The sequence below is a fragment of the Thalassophryne amazonica genome, chromosome 10, assembly GCF_902500255.1.
Source record: "Thalassophryne amazonica chromosome 10, fThaAma1.1, whole genome shotgun sequence".
NCBI lineage: Eukaryota > Metazoa > Chordata > Actinopteri > Batrachoidiformes > Batrachoididae > Thalassophryne > Thalassophryne amazonica.
Genome location: NC_047112.1, coordinates 51,729,767 through 51,754,170, shown reverse-complemented (window position 1 = coordinate 51,754,170; position 24,404 = coordinate 51,729,767). Strand labels below are relative to the sequence as shown.

At 38.9% G+C, this 24,404-nt stretch overlaps 1 long non-coding RNA gene across 1 annotated transcript; it reads right to left on the bottom strand.

The window, feature by feature from the left end:
• Positions 1 to 16,384: 16,384 nt before the first annotated feature.
• Positions 16,385 to 23,655, bottom strand: LOC117519414. The gene is made up of 3 exons (XR_004563282.1): positions 23,644 to 23,655; positions 19,390 to 19,395; positions 16,385 to 16,462 (listed from the first exon to the last, which is right to left on the bottom strand). It is a non-coding gene; the product is annotated as an uncharacterized LOC117519414 (long non-coding RNA).
• Between the last annotated feature and the right edge of the window lie 749 nt (positions 23,656 to 24,404).

The window sequence follows — 24,404 nt, the reverse complement described above, 5'->3', positions numbered from 1 at the left end:
ATAGAAGATTGTAAAGAGGTTTCAAACTGATAGAACTGTTCACACTGGGGAGATCTGGCCAAACCACAGGAGCAGTGCACATCTTCATTTTGTATTTATGCCAAATAGGACTTTTATACAAATAAGTACATAAACATTTTGTGATCAAATCATATCAAAAGATGTTTTCAATTTAAGCTGAAAGAGATCTTTTTTTTCCCTCTTTTTTTGTAGTGTCGGGATGTCATTGATACTTGCTTTAAATTCTTAATTTAGCTTTTTTTTAAATAACTACTGGAAATGCTGTAACAATCTCAGTATAACCACTTACAAATTCACACACACACACACACACACACACACACACACACACACACACACACACACACACACACACACACACACACACACACACACACACACACACACACACACACACACACACACACACACACACACACACACTTAAAATCATTGCAGAACTGACATATTTACTGCATGTCACAGTCACACACAATTTGTGACTATATGTGCATAATCACACTGTGTATATTGAGATTGTTACAGCATTTCCAGTAGCTACTGTAAAAAGCTGGATTAAGAATTTAAAGCAAGTATCAATGCATTCCAAGATACTACAAAATGTAGAAAAGTCAAAAAACATTTGATTTGATCACATAAATTGTTTATTTATTTGTATAAAGTATCTGTTTGGCATAAATATAAACTAAATGATTGCCTCTTCATGTACCACAACAAAATATTTGAATGAACTATTATTAATAGTTGTTTGGTATCGCTTATGATTTTATATATATATATATATATACAGTAGTGTTAAATTAAGCTACAAAAACAAATCAATAACACTAACAACACTGTTTAACATAAACCACAATAACATTTGAAACCTCACAACCCTGACCTCCCATGGTGCATTGCAGCACACCGTCCATTGTTTATTGGACAGCTAAAATTGCTAATTTCTCCAAAAATATTTGTCCTATCAACTTTTCATTTTTGCAGCATTCATCCTTGACCCAAAATACATAAGCATGCCAAACCGCAAATGTCAGCTCTCCCCGGTTTGTGCATGATCGAAGCTATACATATATATACACACACATTTGGTTGTTATAATATAGATTTATTCTACAAACTGGCTCTACATAGTTAATAGGTTCATGACTGGATTAGGGGGAAAAAGAAAGATTCAGGTACTTAAGAAACCTTTAATTTGGGCCTTATTCAGTGTTATCATGTCTGTCTGTCTGTGTGTTTCTGATTCTGTGTTTTTTGTACCTCCAGTGCAGTGTGATTGAAGAGCAGGATGAACTGAGCAGCCAGCAACACAACCACCTTTTCTCTCAGCAACTCTACAAGCACAAAGTCAGACAAACAAAAATAAACAAATGTATAAATAAAAAGTTACCCGCAGAAAGTAGACATGATTTAAATAGTATAATGTCAAAACTCTTTATTTTGGTCATTGTGATCTTTTAGGCATACCGTCATGTACAGTAGTGTTCAGAATAATAGTAGTGCTATGTGACTAAAAAGATTAATCAAGGTTTTGAGTATACGAGGTCTGTCAATAAAGTAACGGTCCTTTTTATTTTTTTCAAAAACTATATGGATTTGAATCACGTGTGATTACATCAGCCAACCTTGAACCCTCGTGCGCATGTGTGAGTTTTTCCACGCCTGTCGCTTGCGTCATTTGCCAGCGGGCAGGCTTTGAGTGAGCACTGGTCCACCCCTCTCGTCTTTTTTTCATTGTTCAGGAATGGCTCAGAGACTGCCACTTTGCTTGATCAAAATTTTTTCAAAAACTGTGAGGCACATCGAAGTGGACACCATTCGAGAAATTCAGCTGGTTTTCGGTGAAAATTCTAACGGCTGATGAGAGATTATGGAGTATTACTGTCGCTTTAAGGACTCCCCACGGAGCCGCATGGCGCGCTGCGCCCCGAGCCGCCGTCGTCAGCCTGTTTCGAGCTGAAAACTTCCAAATTTAAGCCTCTGTTGACCCAGGACGTCGTGAGAGAACAGAGAAGTCTCAGAAGAGGTCGGGATCAGCAGTTTATCTGGACATTCCACTGTTGAACATTTTGTAATGAAAGACGTGTGGACGGATTCGCACGTCGGCACCCAGCCGGCGCAGCACGGCGCCACAGGAAAAACACCTCCGTGTTGATAACCATTCCTAAGATTTAGGCGGATTTCGATGGCTTTTAGTCAAGTGAGTATCCGAGAAATTGTTTAACAGCTGGGCATGTTCCAACTTGTTCTGAAAGGCTTCCAACGGAGGTGTTTTGCTGTGGTGCCGGGCCATGAGCAGCTGCGTGCCGACATGCGAATCCGTCCGCACGTCTTTCATTACAAAATCTCCTTTAACAGTGGAATGTCTGGATAAACTGCTGATCCCAACCTCTTCTGAAACTTCTCTGTTCTCTCACGACGTCCTGGGTCAACAGAGGCTTAAATTTGGAAGTTTTCAGCTCGAAACAGGCTGACGACGGCGGCTCGGGGCGCAGCGCGCCCTGCGGCTCCATGGGGAGTCCTTAAAGCGACAGTAATACTCCATAATCTCTCATCAGCCGTTAGAATTTTCACCAAAAACCAGCTGAATTTCTCGAATGGTGTCCACTTCGATGTGCCTCACAGTTTCTGAAAAAATTTTGATAAAGCAAAGTCTCTGAGCCATTCCTGAACAATGAAAAAAAAGACGAGAGGGCTGGACCACTCCTCACTCAAAGCCTGCCCACAGGCGAATGACGCAATTGACAGGTGTGGAAAAACTCATGCATGCGCACGAGGGTTCAAGGTTGGCTGATGTAATCGCACATGATTCAAATCCATATAGTTTTTGAAAAAAATAAAAAGGACCGTTACTTTATTGATAGACCTCGTATTTCTTATTGTTACATGGGAAACAAGGTACCAGTAGATTCAGTAGATTCTCACAAATCCAACAAGACCAAGCATTCATGATATGCACACTCTTAAGGCTATGAAATTGGGCTATTAGTAAAAAAAAGTAGAAAAGGGTGTGTTCACAATAATAGTAGCATCTGCTGTTGATGCTACAAACTCAAAACTATTATGTTCAAACTGCTTTTTTTTAGCAATCCTGTGAATCACTAAAGTAGTATTTAGTTGTATAACCACAGGTTTTCATGATTTCTTCACATCTGTGAGGCATTAATTTTGTTGGTTTGGAACCAAGATTTTGCTTGTTTACTAGTGTGCTTGGGGTCATTGTCTTGTTGAAACACCCATTTCAAGGGCATGTCCTCTTCAGCATAAGGCAACATCACCTCTTCAAGTATTTTGACATATCCAAACTGATCCATGATACCTGGTATGCGATATATAGGCCCAACACCATAGTAGGAGAAACATGCCCATATCATGATGCTTGCACCACCATGCTTCACTGTCTTCACTGTGAACTGTGGCTTGAATTCAGAGGTTGGGGGTTGTCTCACAAACTGTCTGCGGCCCTTGGACCCCAAAAGAACACTTTTACTCTCATCAGTCCACAAAATATTCCTCCATTTCTCTTTAGGCCAGCTGATGTGTTCTTTGGCAAATTGTAACCTCTTCTACACATGTCTTTTATTTAACAGCGGGACTTTGCGGGGGATTCTTGCAAATAAATTAGCTTCACACAGGCAACTTCTAACTGTCACAGCACTTACAGGTAACTCCAGACTGTCTTTGATCATCCTGGAGCTGATCAATGGGTGAGCCTTTGCCATTCTGGTTATTCTTCTATCCATTTTGATGGTTGTTTTCCATTTTCTTCCATGCGTCTCTGTTTTTTTTTGTCCATTTTAAAGCATTGGAGATCATTGTAGATGAACAGCCTATAATTTTTTGTACCTGCGTATAAGTTGTCTCCTCTTCAATCAACTTTTTAATCAAACTACGCTGTTCTTCTGAACAATGTCTTGAACGTCCCATTTTCCTCAGGCTTTCAAAGAGAAAAGCATGTTCAAAAGGTGCTGGCTTCATCCTTAAATAGGGGACACCTGATTCACACCTGTTTGTTCCACAACATTGACGACATTGTGAACGCCCCCTTTTCTACTTTTTTTTTTACTAATAGCCCAATTTCATAGCCTTAAGAGTGTGCATATTATGAATGCTTGGTCTTGTTGGATTTGTGAGAATCTACTGAATCTACTGGTACCTTGTTTCCCATGTAACAATAAGAAATATACTCAAAACCTGGATTAATCTTTTTAGTCACATAGCACTACTACTATTCTGAACACTACTATATATATATACGAGGTCTGTCAATAAAGCAACGGTCCTTTTTATTTTTTTCAAAAACTATATGGATTTCATTCATATGTTTTTACGTCAGACATGCTTGAACCCTCGTGCGCATGCGTGAGTTTTTCCACGCCTGTCAGTGACGTCATTCGCCTGTGAGCACTCCTTGTGGGAGGAGTCGTCCAGCCCCTCGTCGGAATTCCTTTGTCTGAGAAGTTGCTGAGAGACTGGCGCGTTGTTTGATCAAAATTTTTTCTAAACCTGTGAGACACATCGAAGTGGACACGGTTCGAAAAATTAAGCTGGTTTTCAGTGAAAATTTTAACGGCTGATGAGAGATTTTGAGGTGATTCTGTCGCTTTAAGGACTTCCCACGGTGCGAGACGTCGCTCAGCGCTCTCAGCCGCCGTCGTCAGCCTGTTTCAAGCTGAAAACCTCCACATTTCAGGCTCTGTTGATCCAGGACGTCGTGAAAGAACAGAGAAGTTTCAGAAGAAGTCGGTTTCAGCATTTTATCCGGATATTCCACTGTTAAAGGAGATTTTTTTAATGAAAGACGTGCGGACGGATCCGCGCGTCGGGACGCAGCCGACGCGGTGCGGCGGCACAGGAAAAACACCTCCGTGTTGATAACCATTTGTAAAATCCAGGCGGCTTTTAATGGCTTTCAGTGGAGTGAGTATATGAGAAATTGTTTAACAGCAGGACATGTTCCAACGTGTCCTTAAGGCTTTCAACAAGGTGTTTTTCCTGTGGCGGAGCGACGCGCGGACCCGTCCGCACGTCTTTCATTAAAAAAATCTCCTTTAACAGTGGAATATCCGGATAAAATGCTGAAACCGACTTCTTCTGAAACTTCTCTGTTCTCTCACGATGTCCTGGATCAATAGAGCCTGAAATGTGGAGGTTTTCAGCTTGAACAGGCTGACAACGGCGGCTGAGAGCGCTGAGCGACATCTCGCTCCGTGGGAAGTCCTTAAAGCGACAGAATCACCTCAAAATCTCTCATCAGCCATTAAAATTTTCACTGAAAACCAGCTTAATTTTTTGAACCGTGTCCACTTCGATGTGTCTCACAGGTTTACAAAAAATTTTGATCAAACAACGCGCCAGTCTCTCAGCAACTTCTCAGACAAAGGAATTCCGACGAGGGGCTGGACAACTCCTCCCACAAGGAGTGCTCACAGGCGAATGACGTCACCGACAGGCGTGGAAAAACTCACGCATGCGCACGAGGGTTCAAGCATGTCTGACGTAAAAACATATGAATGAAATCCATATAGTTTTTGAAAAAAATAAAAAGGACCGTTACTTTATTGACAGCCCTCGTATATATATATATATATATATATATATATATATATATATAATAAAGAATAATTATTTGGATGCAGTGAAAGTGTTAATAAAATATTTTCCTCCAGTGTTTCCTCGACAGTGGAAGCTTTACTCAGTAAGTTGCTGACTATTAAGACAGTTTTAGAAAAGCTTTTGCATTGAAATTTCATAACCTACTTTCCCTGTGTAAAAAAAAAGCCTCATTTATTGGACCGTATAATGTTATTGTAGATAAAATGGGTAAATAAAAAAAGTGAATCAATTTTTGTCAGCTCATTAGAAATTTGAACAAATAATTGCACATGTTCAGTTTTTATGGCACATTTTATACTCCTAATTATAATTCATGTCAAAATCTGTAATTTGCTCCGCTCATCGCTTAAGCGAAAATTGCTCCTCTAGGAGTAGCTGTGACCTCACAGGTAGTTTTGAGGCCGAGGCTGACAAAAAAAAAATCGAGGCCTCCATTACTCGTGACGACACGTCATCCATGCGATGACATCCTGGCGGGATGGGCGTGGTCTCTGCTGTGAACTCTAAATGAACCCATTTTGATGTTAGGCAGGGCTGGCACCAAATGTTGCAGCACACGGGCAGAAAGAGGCTTTTTTTAAAATAGATCATCTCCCTCAGCTCTCCCACACTCACACATACAAATGCTATCCACAGTTGGCCTGCAGCATCAGTCTGACCAAACAGTGACCCTACGTATCGAGGTCAGTGGGTAGAACACGATGCGGACCACATCAGTTGTTGGGGTAAGTGTGGTAAAGCCACGCCACCTCCTTTTCTGCCAATCACAGCATAGGTTATGAGACATTCCAGTCGAATTTGTTGTGAACTTTTGAACTGTTTTTTTTTTTTTTTTTCTCCTTCTATACTATGGAGGGCAGCGAAGGCAGGTGGTCAGCTAGACTTCTTTTTCCCCCTTTTCAGTCTCACGCTCCAAGCTTATTGACGACTGATCCAACTCCGCTGCGTTGCGGAGAAAAACTTTGAATTCATGCTCGATGGTGTTTGTGCTTGTGGGAAATCGCAGCCTAGCTGATGTACATTATGTGAAGAACTGGCAGTGGTCAAAAACCCTGCTCCTGGAAATCACCTGTTTTTCTTATTTGTCATTGTCACCTGCTGCATTCCTAGCTAATTTAACCAATCAAGAGCTGGCAGACACCAGACCTATCTAATAAGGTGTGGCCACAGCAGGGACAATGGGAAATTAGAGCACTATGCTCATAGAGCGCAAACCTCCACCAACACTAGTTTCCAATTCTACAAATTTTTACCTTGGAAAAAAATTTCAAGGTCAAAGTCCTGGTAGAAGTGACTTTTCATAAGCTAAATTAGATTTTAGAAGTTTTTTGTGGCGTTGTCAGTTTTTTCCAACTTTTTCCAACTCTTTTTCAGATCATTTTCACAGAACATTGGTTATCTTTGCTATGCGCAATTTGGCACCTGCTTTTTGGCTGATAACTGGAAGACAGACAAACAGGCATAAAATTGTAACTTCCGTCCAATATTGGTGGTGTAGGTAAATCCATAACAGAAAAATGAGAATGACTGAGTCACTTTTGATTGAGCTATAATGCAAAATGTACAACAAATGGACTTTTCAATATTAAATTCAAGTGTCCACAAAATCCACAATCCGGATCAGATCCGGATCAAACTTTGTCAGGCGATAGTGAGTGCCAGTCTGCACCTCACTTTGAAATAGGAGACTGATTGGGGCATATTTGATTAATATATAATGTAAAATATATATTAAATAGGATTTTCAATGTTAAATTTAAATGGCAACAAAATCTGTAATCTGGATCAGATCCGGATCAAACTTTGTCAGTCGATAAAGGACACTACACTATATAACGCTCCCAAATATGAAAAAAATGGTCATTTTTGACAGAGGCATGAATTTGTGAATCTTCGCTCAATGTTAAAGATAACAATTTTTCCAATATTCCAAGCTTTTTCCTGATTTTGACCTTTGGCCTATGACCTTGATAATTGTCGGGTTTAGAATACCTTTGCTTTGAGGAAGAGACAACCAGGCAATAAAACAAGTGAGAAATAGAATTTAATTTAAGCTCGCGAGGAGTGCAGTCAGGCTGTACACCAAAGCTACACTAAAGTCTGGCCTGCGCTCCCGCTCTTTTTATTTAGGACTTCCCTACATACATGGGTGGTACAGCTCCTGAGGGGAAGAGTGATAGCGCGTGAGCTGTTGCCGCAGAACTGCTGATTGCATAATACATTCAGCATGTTCAGAACCTTTTTTAATCTTGGGCTCGGTTAAGATGTGTTTAAGACATCTAACGATTAATCACACTTCTTCTGACAAAAGGACTGATGTATCACAATCACACTGTGGTAGGAACATTCAATTCTCTATTGCAGAAACACGTCATGTCACATATTTTAAGTAACCTTCACCCATCACATCAGTACAATACACTTTATCAGAGCAGAGAGAACTACATTCTACCAGAGCAGGGAACACAAAACATGCATGATAAAATAAAACAGTGTATCTACAGAATAACTCCAACATTTCCCCCCTGTTTTATCATGCATTCCAACGGTATTACATCTTCACCTAAATGTAAACAATTGTTACTAAGCAACCACTTCTTATTCAGATTTTCAGCTGCAGGGTCATTAAACAATGGTAAGAATACATTTACACTCGGGAGGTCTTATCGTTGGTGTTGAGGTCATCGTCAGGTTCACCATAATCACCTGGATCAGGGAACAGATCTGGAAGATAGTGGTCGTAGTCGTCTTCTTCATCAGTCTCATTATCGTTATCGCCTGGATGGTTACCCAGAAGGGGGTATGCCTGAGCTGAATCCTGTCTGGCTGGTGAGATAGCAGTGGTTATCATTCTATTGACTAGACCACGTAGACAAGGAATACAACAGCATCCACACAAGGTCAGAATTGCAGCAAAAACTGCTATAGATATAAGCGCAGAGGAGACCAAAGTGCGATACTTCCCAAACACGTCCAGCCACGAGTCCAGAATTCGGCATTAATGCCGCTGTGATCCTTCATCTTCTTGTTCAGTGTCCGCAGGCCCTCAATGGCCTGGGTCAGGCTTCCATCGGCTGCTGTGTTGTTCGGTATGAATGTGCAACACTGTTCTCCAAACATTGCACAGACTCCTCCTTTCTCAGTGAGTAGCATGTCCAGGGCTATGCGGTTCTGGAAGGCCATCAGTGAGGTGGCTGCGAGTTGGGAATGTACCGCTTTAAAACCTTCCTCTGTCCAATTTCCCAATTTCTGCACGTTGTAGTGGATGTAGTTTATTCTGTCTACGTTCTTATTAATTGAGCACCACCAACAGATGGAGGATTCAAATCCAGCTGCTATCTGATCAGCCAGTTTGTACTCATCAGGCACTCCTCTGGGGACTCCTATTGCGTCAATATATGTTGGATCTCCCACTCCTTTCCAATCTCTTTTTACTCTATGCCAATTTTCAGGCACCACAGACTTTAGGTGTGTCAGCAAGTCCTTGGCTAAAATGGGAATGGCTTTTACTGGGAGGAGTAGGGACACTAAAGCACAGTAGCCTGACACATTCCTAGGCAATCTGTCAAAAATTCTATTATCTCCACACCACCACCACACGTCACTTCGGCTGACTGGTACAAATGAACCGTTTATCTGTATTATTCGACTACACCACTTAGTCTCGTTCAGATTTCCCAGTGGTTTCCCTGTTCCGGGCAGTTTGATACAGGAGAAATTTCCCAAAGCTACCTTTTCTGAGAATATTGGTTTGTTTTTTACCGCAGCCGCAATGGGGTAAATGTGGTCCCATACTGAACAATTGTGGTTTCGGTGTATTGTTGTATTTTTCATTACCACCAATAGGCAGTCGTCCGATATCGCTGAATAAATTCTGGGCGTGGTGTAACAGGCATAAAACCATTGGTAGGATGTTTCCTGGTCTTCACAAGGATTTAGTCCGCATAGTATCTGCCTCCCATGATTGTAGCAGGTTACTCCCTTTGAGGTAACCACATATCGTTTAACGCGGCGGATTGAATTTCCACTTGTAGTTTCGTCTGTTCTGGTTGTGATGTTCTCTACTTCCCCATAGTCAATTCCCTTTTTCATTAATGGTGTCCACACGTGCATTCCCCATATAGTGACTGTTATGGCTCCTAACACTAATGCCCAGCAGCACAATGCTGTTTTCATCCATAATGGTGTATGGCGCGACATAGTCAGGATCTCCCTAAAGTCAGTGTCCTAAGTTTCTGGTCAGTGGCTTGTAATTTCTTCTGCTGATTTTCGTGTCTGCCCTGGATCTTAACACCAGAGCCACACACTATTATCAGACTTGCTCACTTTCCGTACTTACACTGGGTTTACAGAGATCACTTTCTTACAATGTGTTAAATGTATCCACGTTTGTCTTTCTCCTATTTTTAAGGCTGTGGGTGTAGTGAGCAGTACTTGGAATGGACCTTCCCACTTAGGTGAGTGCCAGTGTTTCCTCTTGATGCTTCTTATCAGTACCCAGTCTCCAGGTACCACTTTAGGGTCGTCCTGTGGAGAGATGGGATCATCAATGTTTGAGGTCCTGTCCTTTTGCTTTTCCAGCATCTTTCTCATATAATCAGCTAGGTTTGCTTCTTTTGGTATTTCCCATGGATTTCTGAACTGAGGTAATCTGTACGGTCGGCCAAAAAGGATCTCATATGGTGTTAATCCTGCTGTACTTGTGATGTTTATATACATTTTTACTAAGTCCACGCACTGTGTCCATGGTCTGTTTGTTTCTTCCATCGCCTTCTTTAGCCTATTTTTAATTGTCCCATTCATTCTTTCCACTAGTCCTGCACTTTGCGGGTGATATGCACAGTGGTTTTTTAGGTTTATGCAAAACAGTTGTCCAATGTTTCTCACAACTTGGTTTACAAAATGCGGTCCATTGTCACTATATATTTTTTCTGGTATACCATACCTAGGTACTATGTCTTTGCACAGTGCTTTTGCCACTGTTAATGCATCTGCATGTTTTGTGGGGAAGATCTCGACCCATTTTGAAAATGCATCAATAATGACCAAACAGAATTCTTTCCCTTCACTTTTGTTCAATTGAATATAATCCATGTGTATGGTCTGAAATGGATATTGTGGTTCGGGGAACTTTCCTCGTAGAGGTCTCAAATTCCCTTGCACGTTGTGTTTTGCACATATCATGCATGCTTTACAAAATTGTTTTGAAAAATTATTAAATCCAAATGTTGTATACACTGTTTCGATTTGTTTAATCATCCCCCCTGTCGAGACATGGGAAACACCATGGCTCGAAATAGCTGCCCATTTATACAATTTTTTGGGCAACACAGGTTTGTTAAGGGGTCACATGTAGAGACCGTCCTTGTTTTTGACGGCTCCATGTTTTTCCCATAATTTCCTCTCACTGTCCGGGCTTTGATTTTGCATTTCTACCAAGAGATCAGGTGTTACTTCAGTTGCTTTATCAATTGTAAGTGTGTTAGGATCAGCAACCACATGACTGTGTGGAGGAAGCCCAACGAGTATCTAAATGTAGACCCGATTTAAAAGATACATCTCTTTCAGAGGGCACAGTGGTATTTGTGGACGGCTCCTCAAAGAAAAATCATTTAGGAGAAACGATGACTGGGTACGCGGTAGTGACACATGATAGTGTCCTACAAGCTGTCAAGCTACCTGCTAACATGTCGGGTACTTTTAGTATTAATGAGCAACGGGGAGGGTTGGTGTGCGGTGACCGGACCTGTGGTGGTGGAGGTTACGGGTGAAAATTGTTTTTTGCAATTAACAGTGGCCATACTAAGCCACGATAGTTAACATGGCACCACCCAAGAAAACGGAGAAACTTGAGGAAAATATAGAGGAGATAAAGACCTCAATAAACCAGATATTAAAAGACATGTCTAATTTAGACAAGCTGACGGTGGAGATTAAAGAACTCCAAAAACTGGTTAAAGAGAAGGACAAGATCATTAAGAAACTTGAACAACGTGTAGATGAACTTGAACAATTCACCAGAAAAGATGATGTTATAATATCTGGACTAGAAACAAGGCATCGGACATATGCAAGGGTGGTGGATTCTGGTGGAACCAGTGGGGAGAATGCACCACCTGAAGAACAACAATCATTGGAACAGCAAGTTACAAACTTTTTATATCAAAATGGTGTTGACATCCATCAAGACACAATATCAGACTGCTATACTGTTCCAACTAAAGATAGAAAAAATTAACTGTCTAACATTGTTATACGATTTACAAGCAGAAAATATAAAAATGAAGTATTAAGACAGGCAAAGAATTTGAAAGGAACAAGTGTCTATATAAATGAGCATTTAACAAAAAAAACAAAAAAAAAAATGCAGATATTGCTAGGGAAGCAAGACTATTAAAAAAACAGAAGCACATTGTTGCTACATGGGTCTGGAATTGTAGGGTGTGGATTAGAGTAAAAGAAGGAACAAACGGTATACAAATCAAAAACATGGAGGACCTTACAAAATACAGACCTGAATAGACAATCAAATATGAAGTCTGTTGGTAATTGGACCAACAAAAAAAAAAATCTGATCAAACATGGAAACAGATGATAAAATATATGACATAGACACTAATATTGATGAAAGTACATTTGACTTAAAAACGATTGGTTGCGAGTATTATACGGTAGAACAGCTAAATAGTGAAAAAATTGCAGAAGATACCCTGTCACTCTTACATATAAACAGTCGAAGCTTGTATTGTAAAATGTCGCAAATAAAAGATTATTTAAATCAGTTTAAAAATAAATTTAATATTGTTGCAATCACTGAATCTTGGCTTAATGATGATCTCATGACTGATGTTCAAATAGAGGGATATGAGCTGTATTTTGTGAACAGAAGAGATAAAAGGGGTGGTGGTGTTGCTCTGTACATAAAGGCAGATCTGATATGTACAATTGTAGAAGAAATGACAACTGTGGATGACATCATAGAAATTGTAACAGTGGAACTTGTACATGAAACATCTAAAAATATTTTAATCAGTTGTGTATACAGAGCACCAGACACTTGTGTTGTGAAATTTACTGATAGAATAATAGAGTTATTCTATCAAATTAAAAACCAAACGCTTTTTATATGTGGAGACTTTAACATTAACATAGAGAGCTCCAGTTGCCAAAGAATAAGTGATTTTGTGAATTCAATGTATAGTTTGGGGTTATTCCACTTGATAATAAAACCAACCAGAATCACATCGCAAAGTGCAACGGTAATCGACAATATATTTACAAATAGAACAGATGAAATTATCAGGAATGGGATCTTGATGACAGATGTTAGTGATCATTTACCAGTCTTTTCAATATTTAAATATAAAAATAGGTACAAGAAAAAAACTGTTATAAACTTTAAAAGAGACAAGTCAGTAAAAGCCTTAGAGGCATTAAAATATGATCTTAAAAATCAAAATTGGGAAGAAGTTTATGTCAGTGATGTTAATGTAGCATATAACTCATTTATGAAAATATTGATGAAATCATATCATAAAAACTGTAAATTAATAGAAATTAGTAAGAAAAGAGTAAATAAACCATGGCTGACAAAGGGAATCAAAAATGCTTGTGCAAAGAAAAACTATTTATACAGGTGCTTTTTAACATAATTATGAAATAAGTCAGTGGTATGTGACAAGTTAAAGAAATACAATCTGTTAAATAATGTTGAAAAATGACGCTGGATATTGAAAGATTGTATTGTAAAAAGGGGCAGAAAATATAAGACTTGTTCTTCTCTCTGCTGCGTTTTAGACCAGTGATGGTTTTGCCCCTACAGGGTCCTAATCCACTGGTGTTGTTACAATCACAGGGTAGTAATCAACTATTCTGAGAAGTGCGTTCCCTTTCGCCACCCCGGAGGGCACGGGAAGGCCTTGCCTTTGCTTCTTCTCAAAGCTTACTACTTACTTTCCTGTGAGATTTTCATAGAGGGGAGTCAAAGTGACTCCACACTCTCACTCAGTCACTTTTATTACACTCACACACAGTTATTTTATTTACACAAATACATAGAAACACTTTTAATAACCGTACGCGTATTCTTAGGTCAGGGGAGCTCGCCCTCCCGTGGAATTTAACTAATGTCCTGCATTAGGGGACTCCACCATCCCTGCGAGGTTTAACTGCCTTTTCACTGTGCACTTATTTCCTTGTTTAACCGTGACTTTCTGTCACTATTTCACTATTTCAACATTTCTATTTTACGCAGCCTCAGTAGGCTGCGTAAAACCATTCACAACAACAATTTTATCAGAATCAAATTCTATACTCACACTCCGTCGGTCTCTTTCCTTCTCGGTGATCCCGTCAACCTTTCAGATTCCAGCCAACGGATTGAGCCAGTCCCGTCAAAGGGTCTGAGTTACCTTGGCCAAGGATTTCTCTGGTGTCGATCACGCTCGCTGGAACCGTCAGGTCTGTTGGGACCCCGGACGAGCCCCCAGTCTTTGTCGGGTTTAGAATACCTTTGCTTTGAGGAAGAGACAACCAGGCAATAAAACAAGTGAGAAATAGAATTTAATTTAAGCTCGCGAGGAGTGCAGTCAGGCTGTACACCAAAGCTACACTAAAGTCTGGCCTGCGCTCCCGCTCTTTTTATTTAGGACTTCCCTACATACATGGGTGGTACAGCTCCTGAGGGGAAGAGTGATAGCGCGTGAGCTGTTGCTGCAGAACTGCTGATTGCATAATACATTCAGGATGTTCAGAACCTTTTTTAATCTTGGGCTCGGTTAAGATGTGTTTAAAACATCTAACGATTAATCACACTTCTTCTGACAAAAGGACTGATGTATCACAATCACACTGTGGTAGGAACATTCAATTCTCTATTGCAGAAACACGTCATGTCACATATCTTAAGTAACCTTCACCCATCACATCAGTACAATACACTTTATCAGAGCAGAGAGAACTACATTCTACCAGAGCAGGGAACACAAAACATGCATGATCAAATAAAACAGTGTATCTACAGAATAACTCCAACAATAATTGAATCACTTCTTGCCTATCATGATATGAATCTTCAGTAAAAAAAAAATTCATAATGATATATAGGCCACAATACATGCTCATCTAAAGCTCTGTTTCATGCAGCACATAGGGGGGAACTTTATTCTTGAATGGAAATTCAAAAAATATTATTGTTGTTCAGAAGATGTACAGCCCCACATCAAAAACCTGCTGACAAAAGCATGAAAATGAATAATTCCAGCAATTATTTTCACTTTATCCATCCAATCAACAATAACATATTCGATGTGATGGTGTAGCAGACCAATCACGATCGCCGTACTATTTATTTAAAATTTTATAGCAATTTTTAACCACTGAAACATGAAAATGAGAACATACCGAATGCACAATTTGACAAAAGTAAATCGAACACTGTTCATTTATGTCAGGTGCTGCTTTCTAGGCATTCACATATTCTACAAAAATCTATAAAGCATTCTTTTTACCGTTTCATGTTCTTCATAATCATGAAATCCATTTAAAGCCCAAGTGCAAAGTCTTGTTCAAGAAATTGGCTGAGTGTCATTGGTTTGTTGGAAGAATGTTTTTGTCCAATCATTTTATATAACATTTATGACAAAAATTATTACATTAAATTTGTAGCATCTCAAACATTGTGTCTAAAATGGAAATCTTTTCTGTCACAAAGGTTAAAATACTTTTGGTCACTGTCTGGGATAATAAGAACAAATGGACAGAAAACATGCTTGATATCAAAATTTTTAAATTAGCTTATCTCAGTGTACACCATGCAAGTGTCAGCAGTTAGGTATCTGTACATGTACTTATCTGTACAATATTTACTGTCACAGTAAAATATAATACTGCACAATTGATAATACTTTACAACTGATTATATGGCACATGATACTGTTGAAACTTGTTATAAAGAAATCTATTACAATAACAAATTCCTCATAAAATAAAGTATTTTTTACATCCAAAGGTTGATTTTTTTTTATTCTTTATCATTCATTATTTTTGCCACCCTGATATTATAAAAATTTGGATATCAAGTAATTTACTTGTCCCATGGACGTTTCATAATTAGGTTCCACTGTAATGCAGTAGATTAAACAGTATATAATACTGTAGAATTGCAACATTTGGCACATCAAAAAATATTTTTTACAAATCTTTTTCTAATTCTTTAAGAATTTGGTTATGTATGATGTCTAATTGATTGTTTTATGCACCATCCATATCCACCAAATTACTGAAGGTGCTTAAAGAATTAGGAAAATATTTGATTAAAAAATATGTTTCAACTTGCCAAATGTTTTGAAGCTACAGTACCTCATTGTATATTGAGAAACAGGTGAGAATTAGAAACTATAAAAAAAATATAAGTTGTCTGTGTTGATTATTCAAGTCATATTGTGTTTATGTTTACATTATGTACAATGCACATAATAGTCCAGATTCTACAATTTCAATTCTTTGCTTTTTCATTATTTTTCAGTAGCAAAAAAAATCTAAAGATCTAGTCTGCAGAAAACTGGGCATTTTGTGTTTATGTGCATTGTAAGAGCTTATTAAATCTAGGGTGTCATCCATTCCTTCGGGTCCTTGGGGAAGGGTCCTGGGGTAGGGTCCTGGGATCTTGTCCTATCCTCGGGGTCCTGACAGCTGTAAAGAGAAGTCGAGTGGTAAATTCAAGTAGGTAAAACGTAGATCGGTCTTGGCAAACATAATACTGCAAAATTTGTGGACTTCATGGAGGTATATGACAATAATTGACCCCACCCCAGTAACACTCTGGCTTTTTTTTCAAGTATTAGCATTGAGGTGATACATTGTAATCTTTAATTATTTTCCAACATGGTCTGCTTCACTTTACCCCTTCAAAAATGTAATACGAGATATTACCTGCTAATCATAATTTTTCATTAAACACGTGGTATAAATTTGCCCCCTTTCCCCACCCCACTGCACATGCAAGAAAAGACTTTGCAGTACTTCAGAATAGTTTGTATAATGTTCTCAATCAATTTTAATCCTGAATCTGATGATCTGTGGAAAACATTAATCACAATACACTTGATGTCCCATACATAGGAAAACACACGTTTTCATCAACTACACGTTATAAATTCATGAACACTCTTCCAGGGTGGGGACATTGATATTCCTGATCAGGGACACATTTCCCCCAAAGCCATACCAGTTTTAGGTTGCCCCACCATTGTTGCATGAAAATGAAAAATTAAGCATATATTCATTACATCCCATGGCCTAATATGAAAAATTGTGGGCTCCAGGCTGTTCATTCACAAACAAACAAACAGACAAACAAACGAACAAACATGGGCCAACATCCTCCAACTTTGTTAGCGGAGGTAAATATGGCAAGTAGATGATCTCTGTGCATTAGGTTCAATTGAGAATTAGGATTTGGCCTAAATTTGTTGACCACAACTCTGGGATAAGTAGTTGGAAAAATTTGATGATTGCCATTGTTCTTGACGTTCCAACACTATGGAGTAACTACCTAGCAAGTGTAATGACTTTTGCAGCAAGGTATATTTGAAAGAACAATCCCGCCTTAGGTATTGTTTTGTTTTTGGTCCATTTCATTGTAGGGTATGGTTGGTGTCGTAGAATTCATATGACCTTATCCACTGTATCAAAAAACAAAACAGAAATCCTACATGAAAAAAGATTCATTTGGAATGGTCAATCTCTGAAGTTGCCAAATTGTTTTTTTTCTCAAAATGTAGCTACTTACCCTGTGTGTGGGATAAATGGCAATAACTGGGTATTGTTTTCACTAAAGTGTGTGTATGTGTGAACAGGATAACTCAAAAACGGCTGGACGAATTTGATTCAAACTCTGTTGGAATATTGCTTTGCTTGATATCTACGTATATATGTGATTAGAAGTTGGAGTAGTTTGGTCAAAGATCAAGGTCAGTTCAAACCTGTTCCATAAAACATTTTTCTTAAACTTTCTTTTTTGGTGAATGTCAACAACCTAGAGGTTTAGATGGATGATCTAAAACATAAACAGTATATAAATATATATACTGTTTATGTTTTGCTGAGGATAAAGTATATCATCAGCAAAAAATGTGTAATTGGTTGCTGTGAATGACTTCATAATGAAATCACAAAAAAAGTCATGGGATGACATCATACATAAACAAAAACACCATTGCAGACATATGTATGCATATTTATGATTATATTTAATTTGTTACTAGGGGAGCTACGACCACTAACCTTTGCACCCCCCCCAGGACTAAACCAAACCAACTTTTTTAGGTTCCCTAGATGATCCCAAAACACAATCAGGATGTACCCAAAGATAAAAACTGGCCTCAGGCCATTTATCCAAGATGGCCGTCCAAAATAGGGTTGTTAACTAAAACACCTTTAAACAACATATAAACAACCAGAGCAAGAATTTTAGCTGAGGAAGCTTCTGTGGTTTGAAGCGAAACATCCTCACGTCAAGCAACCCAGTCCAGTCGAAGATTCAAGCTTCTCTACAACATATAAACAACTTAAATATCACAGAGATTCAATGATAAGGGTCTATTGGATGCCATTTTGAATCTTAAACCCATGAATGAATTTAGTTTAGGCACAAATGAGTTTGCTGTGACCTGCAATGGTCTTCCCATTGAATCTCTGTGATATTTAAGTTGTTTATATGTTGTTTAAAGGTGTTGTAGTGAAAAACCCTATGTTGGCGGCCATCTTGTACGCCATCTTGGATAACTGGCTTGAGGCCCATTTTTATTTTTGGGAACATCCTGATTGTGTTTTGGGGTCATCTAAAGAACCTAAAAAAGTTGGTTTGGTTTAGTCCTGGGTGTGTGTGTGTGTGTGTGTGTGTGTGTGTGTGTGTGTGTGTGTGTGTGTGTGTGTGTGTGTGTGTGTGTGTGTGTGTGTGTGTGTGCAAAGGTAGTGGTCATAGCTATAGTGTGCAGAACACACAAGGTATGGATCATCCTTCTGATGCCTTTCATTTATATGGGAAAGTAACTGTCTATGTAATTTTCTTGTCCGTAAATGCGATGTTTGAACGCTGTCCCCCAGTAGTTCAGTGGACAACTTAGCACTTCAAGAATAACATCTTTAGTGCCATCATTATAAGACTTTCATGAAGGCAGCTGAGATGGACTCTGAACGGGCAGAAATGCTTTCAAGTCTGAACTTCGGAGCTTTTGAGATGTCGTATGAAATATTTAGCCTGTGCACTGGTGTCACGGACCTTTAATCCCTTTTCATGAAAAATGCTCCAGCCAAAGTCAAATCAAAATAGTGGCAACAACACAAACTTGTGAAAGTCTGTGAGTGTCCCTGCATGGGTTGCACGCACATCCTGTCTTAATAATGCATGTGTTGCTCCGAAGAGGTGCAACATTACGCCTCGGGCACTATGGTTACGGAGGATATAAAGAAAGTGGAACACTTGAGCTCGTATAAAAGGATGAGGGAAGATTGTAACAGTCTCATGGTAAAGGCTTTGTTTTTTGGTTTTAAAAGGTCAATTTTGAAGCTCCGTTTTTGTTGGTGAAGCGTTTATTTATTCATTTTTCATTTTTTGTTGATGCTGTGGTTGTATAAAGTGCATTGCTGAATTAATATTGAACTCCTCAGTGTGGGAGTTCTTCGGCAACCGAGTTTTGTTAAATGGGTTATGATGCAGTTGTCTCCAATGTTGGCGTTTTATACTAAAACAGGCTTCTTCTTCTTTTTTTTTTTTTAACTTAAACTGCATTATACACTGACTCTGATCATCTATGGCATCAGTTTAACAATAAAAATGATACACGGTCTTCTCCCCCACCAAGTATTCTCTTTTTCTTTCCAAACATTTCAATGATTTAAAAAAGTGCTTGAACACGTCTGTGCTTTATGCATAATCACATTATTGTTGTCTTGCACTCTGCACACTGTACTGGTCTGTGCAGATCCATCACCCTACCACTCCACAGTTTGCACTGGCACTACATTTTCTGCTACTTTGCACCCATTACTAAACACGTCGATGCCACTATATCGACTGCATTAACTGCACTTTTTTTTAAAAACACTATTCTATGTTTTTTCCCCTCTTAATTTTCCTGTCAATAGGAAATTTATTTTTGCACAAGTCTGGAAATTCCAACTATTAGATTTACCCTCTCCTCCATGCACTAGCTGTGCATATAAAGATTCATATGTTTAAACTGTGAATATGCAAAAAATGTGAACTTTCAATTCAATGCATCTCCCCAGTGCAAGCGGTATTCCTCATGCACAAGTGTTGCAATACACTACATACATATTAATGAAAAAACAAAACAAAAATACACACCAAGTATGTTTATCTGCCATAATGGGAACACAAATTTACTCTGTGTTCCAAAAGTGAAAAAGAGGCCAGCAGGCTACAAGGCATCCTCTTAATGCACTCCTATGGAATCATTGTTTGCTGTTATTAGACATTTATATGCCATCAAATCTTAGAAACATTAAAACATTATGTATTTGTTTGTATTTATGGATGTAATTATGTACTTATAATATTAATCCTCTCCCTCCCAACTCTTCTGTACTTTGCTGCACAGTGAAACTGTCTGATAAGACAGATGATTAAATTGTGCACATATTATTCATCACAGAACCTACTGTGGACAAACTGTATCTTCATGAATTACCGACCAATTCACATTTAAGTCAAAATGGGAGCCTTGCTAGTAGCAAGGGGTTGTGGCCAAGTGGTTAATGTGCTTGGTTTCAGTGCAGAAGGTTCCGGGTTCAAATCCCACCCCTGCCACATTTCTCCACGTAATTAGGAAGGGCGTTAGGAAGGGCATCCGACGTAAAACCTGTGCCAATTCAACATGCAGATCCACCTTACTTTTTTTTTTCACTTACTTTTTGCTACTGTCAAGACATGACGTTTGTAAAATGTGTAAAAAAGATTATAATTTTGCCTGGGCTGAAGAGGATCAACTTATTTTTGTTGTTTTTACTGTATTTAATTTATGAAGAACTTTGAAATAACGGTTTTTGAAAATGGTGTCTGAACACAATTATCATCATCATCATCATCATCTTTATACTGTAGTAATCATTTAAATGCTTTGGAAACTAATGTCTTTTTCCTTGGCATTACAATACAAATACATCCATTCCCCAAAAGTGCATTTTGCCATCTCACCCCCACCCACATACCTCCAGCCCTCTGCTCTCTGAACAGAGACCGCTTCTGTATCACCCAAGCAAAGCAGCGCTAAGCTGATGGTCGCCCGTCTCAGCAAGGCACCGCCACAATTGTTAACCCTGATTAAGTTGATGTGGCTCTCAGTAGAGGAAACAGTGTGAAAATCAAGCCAGTGCCTTGACCTAGTGCCCCGCTACTGAACCATAGGGGAATTGAACAAACTTGAGGCAAGAGGATGAGAATGAAAGAAGAGAGAGTGCAGTGAAAACTGAGACGCAGTCAGAATGACTGCTAGTGATAGTAGAAAGAATAAAAACAGCTTGAGGCTTCGACTGAAGAATCTGACGGGTGAACAGATAATTGCACATTTATTTTTGTGCCTTTACTCTTGAAACGAGTAAATACAAATACTGAAAACACTGTACATATTTAAGCAAAGAGAGTGAACACAACGGTTCATAATCATTTAAATCATTATTTAATTTCTTGTCTGAAAAACAAATGCACATCCTTTGCTACTTTTAAAATGGTAAAATATGCAAATGTCCAGTCACTCTTTCGTTGTAAAATATTCATTGTTACTACATTTATTCTAGCACAGAAGACTATGAAGAGCATTAAATAAAACATAGAATGACGTTTTGTGTGACATGGATAATCGCCTGTTATATGCTCTTCAGTTAAGAATTCTTCACATATGGGCTTGTAATCATGACCAATTCTGTTGTTTTGCACATCAACATGAATTTGCAAATTTACTTTTGTGCACAGAAAAATGTCTGTGCAAACGGCTGCATGAAAGGTCAAATTAGACCACATGTCTGCAGTAATTTGCAGCTTTGATATTTTGGTTTTGACATACTGGCAAAACATGTTGCCAGGATAAACCACCGGGCCTGTTCCCTGGCAGCTTGTATTCAAAATTAAACAATAATGTAAGAACAAGTTGTAAACTACAGGCTCTCTTCCGCTCACTGAAAACAAAGTACAGTTCTTCTGCACATACTGCACATACTGTACATACTGTATGGGTAAATCCAACCATCCTTTAATAACAATAAAACTATATTTATGAAGCAACTTTCATCCAAGAAATGCAGCACAAAGCATTTCACATTTTAAAACATTTATGGCAACAATTACATTGAAACACTTTTATTCAAGACCATCAATTATACATGGTCAGCTGTTAATAAGAACATAAAGAATTAAATGTTGACATTAAACACTGCAACAATTAATTAAACAATTAAAATGAGAATGAACAGGGAAAGGAAGAAGGAAAGAAAATAAAGTTTACAAGAGTGAAACATTTTTTTTTTAATCAAACTTTTTTGTAAATTTGATTTAAAATTTAAAATAGTGCAGTTCATAATTCAGGGTTAAGCTATGCATAATAATATGGAAGGTATTTTTTTGATTGCTGCAGACTAAATAGAGATTTATTTTTAACAAGAATCATTTATTTAATAATTTATTTGTTTAATGTTCAAAAATGATTTGACTTTGGTCCCTGTCTTGTTCACGAGTGAGGGGACAATGGAGCGTGAGATTGGCCGGAGAATCGGCACAGCAGCATCTGTGTTCAGAATTTTTACTGTGTGCAGTAATCAGAGCGTTAAAGACAAATAGAGTTAATGAGTTATAAGGAGTTAAGTTGGACTCAAATTAACAGAATTCACTCTTTTGACACTTAAATTTTATGTGCAAACAATGTTAATTTTAACAGTTAACATAGCAGTCAATGAGACCGGAGCAACAGGAACTATTCCAAAGGTGCATTGCATTATTCTCAAGGTCGGCGCCTACGTGACGTGGTGAAGTGGCCAATCCAAAGGCGAGAATTCGTACTTCCGTCACTGGCCACTCGGTGACAACATGCTTAGTCTGTATGTTGGTTTATTGAAATCAGCCAGTTTTTTATTGTCTCTAACTTACTTCTAATGGCCAGCTGACAGCTATCATTGCCTCAAACAATGAGATTATACACTAAAATGACCTGAAATGAACCATTGTAGATTAAAGTGACTTTATTGACGAGTCTGACCCCTTTGAAAAGTGACCAAATTACAAGTATTTTTATTGAGCTTGGTGATGTTTTCACCGGGAAAAAAACGCCACTCGAGGTTAAATGCCCGGATGGCCAACCTTGAGAATAGGCCCCAGGTGATTAATTTCTTTTAAAAATTAAACTCTGAGTTTTAGATTTGGTTAGGGTTGCACTTACTTTTTATGCTATATGCAGTTAGTTGTAGATTAATTTATCTTGTAGTCTGTTAGCTTGTTCAGTTAGCTTTTTAGTAGAGCTTTAGTTAACTGTTTATTACTGAAGTTTACAGTAAGTGAGTTTTATGGTTATGTTCAGTTCACTGTATATTCCGTTAGCTAGCTGTATGCTTGGTAATGGCCCCTTCACACATAGTGCGAGGTTTGGATGGCATTTGGACGAAAGCGGTGAAGCAGCATGAAACAGTTCAAAATTAGCGCACCACGAAACGTCATGCCGACAGGCAGGTGTGCATGAACCCGGTGCGAGAGTTTGTGCATGCGCCGGTGTCTTTCGGGCAGGAACACACAGTGCCAGCTGTGGCACATCGCGCTGCTTATGTGGAATATATATATATATATATATATATATATATATATATATATATATATATATATATATATAAACCAGCCGGTACCTGTGGGACCACATCACGCTGCTTATGTGGAAAAAAAAACATATGACCCACTGGATGCAAACTCACATGGTCCAAAAGTTCTGATTGCCAGTCAGACACTTTACCACTGAGCTACAGAGCTGTTCTTTGAAAGCTGTGGGAATCTGCCTCGTATCAGGAAAGACATGGAAGTATTACAAAAATAAAAAAATTTAAATTACACACCATATAAAATCACAGCATTTATCAAGCGAGCAATACAAGTATCATCCATGGTCACAGACATACAGTCATGAAATAACATGAATGAGAAGAAGTTTGCTCGTCTTATTCATGTCCACATCTGCTGGAATGTCTCCAACTGGCCATGCGTGCATGTCTTGTGGACGACACGCCACAGGACACTGCATCATGTGGAACAGAGCTCACGTGAGTGACATGACAGTGAGATCACCTGCTGCGTGTTCTGATCTGACGCTCCGTTTCAACCTGGGAGCAGCCTGTCCATGTGCGCGCCGTGTGCAGCATGTCACCACAGTGATATATGTTTTTATTTATGTCCACCTGATAACAGCAAACAGACACACGCACATCACAGTGGGCAGTTGTTTGTCCATGTCTGTCCAAACACAGTATGTGGTGTCCAGCTGGAATGTCCAGATCTACAGATTTCCACAGCTGCTTTAGTGGGAGGACATACCTCCTGTCATCTCAGCGCACACACCAAAGCCACACTCGTGTGGGATTTCGACAAATTTCTGTGCGAGTACGAAAGTGATTGTCTGCAGTCTGTTATCGTGCAAAGAGTGGGACTGGCCACACATTTTCTAAGTGCCATGCAAGCGGTATTAGATGTTTGTGCGTGTCACCTGGAATTTGGC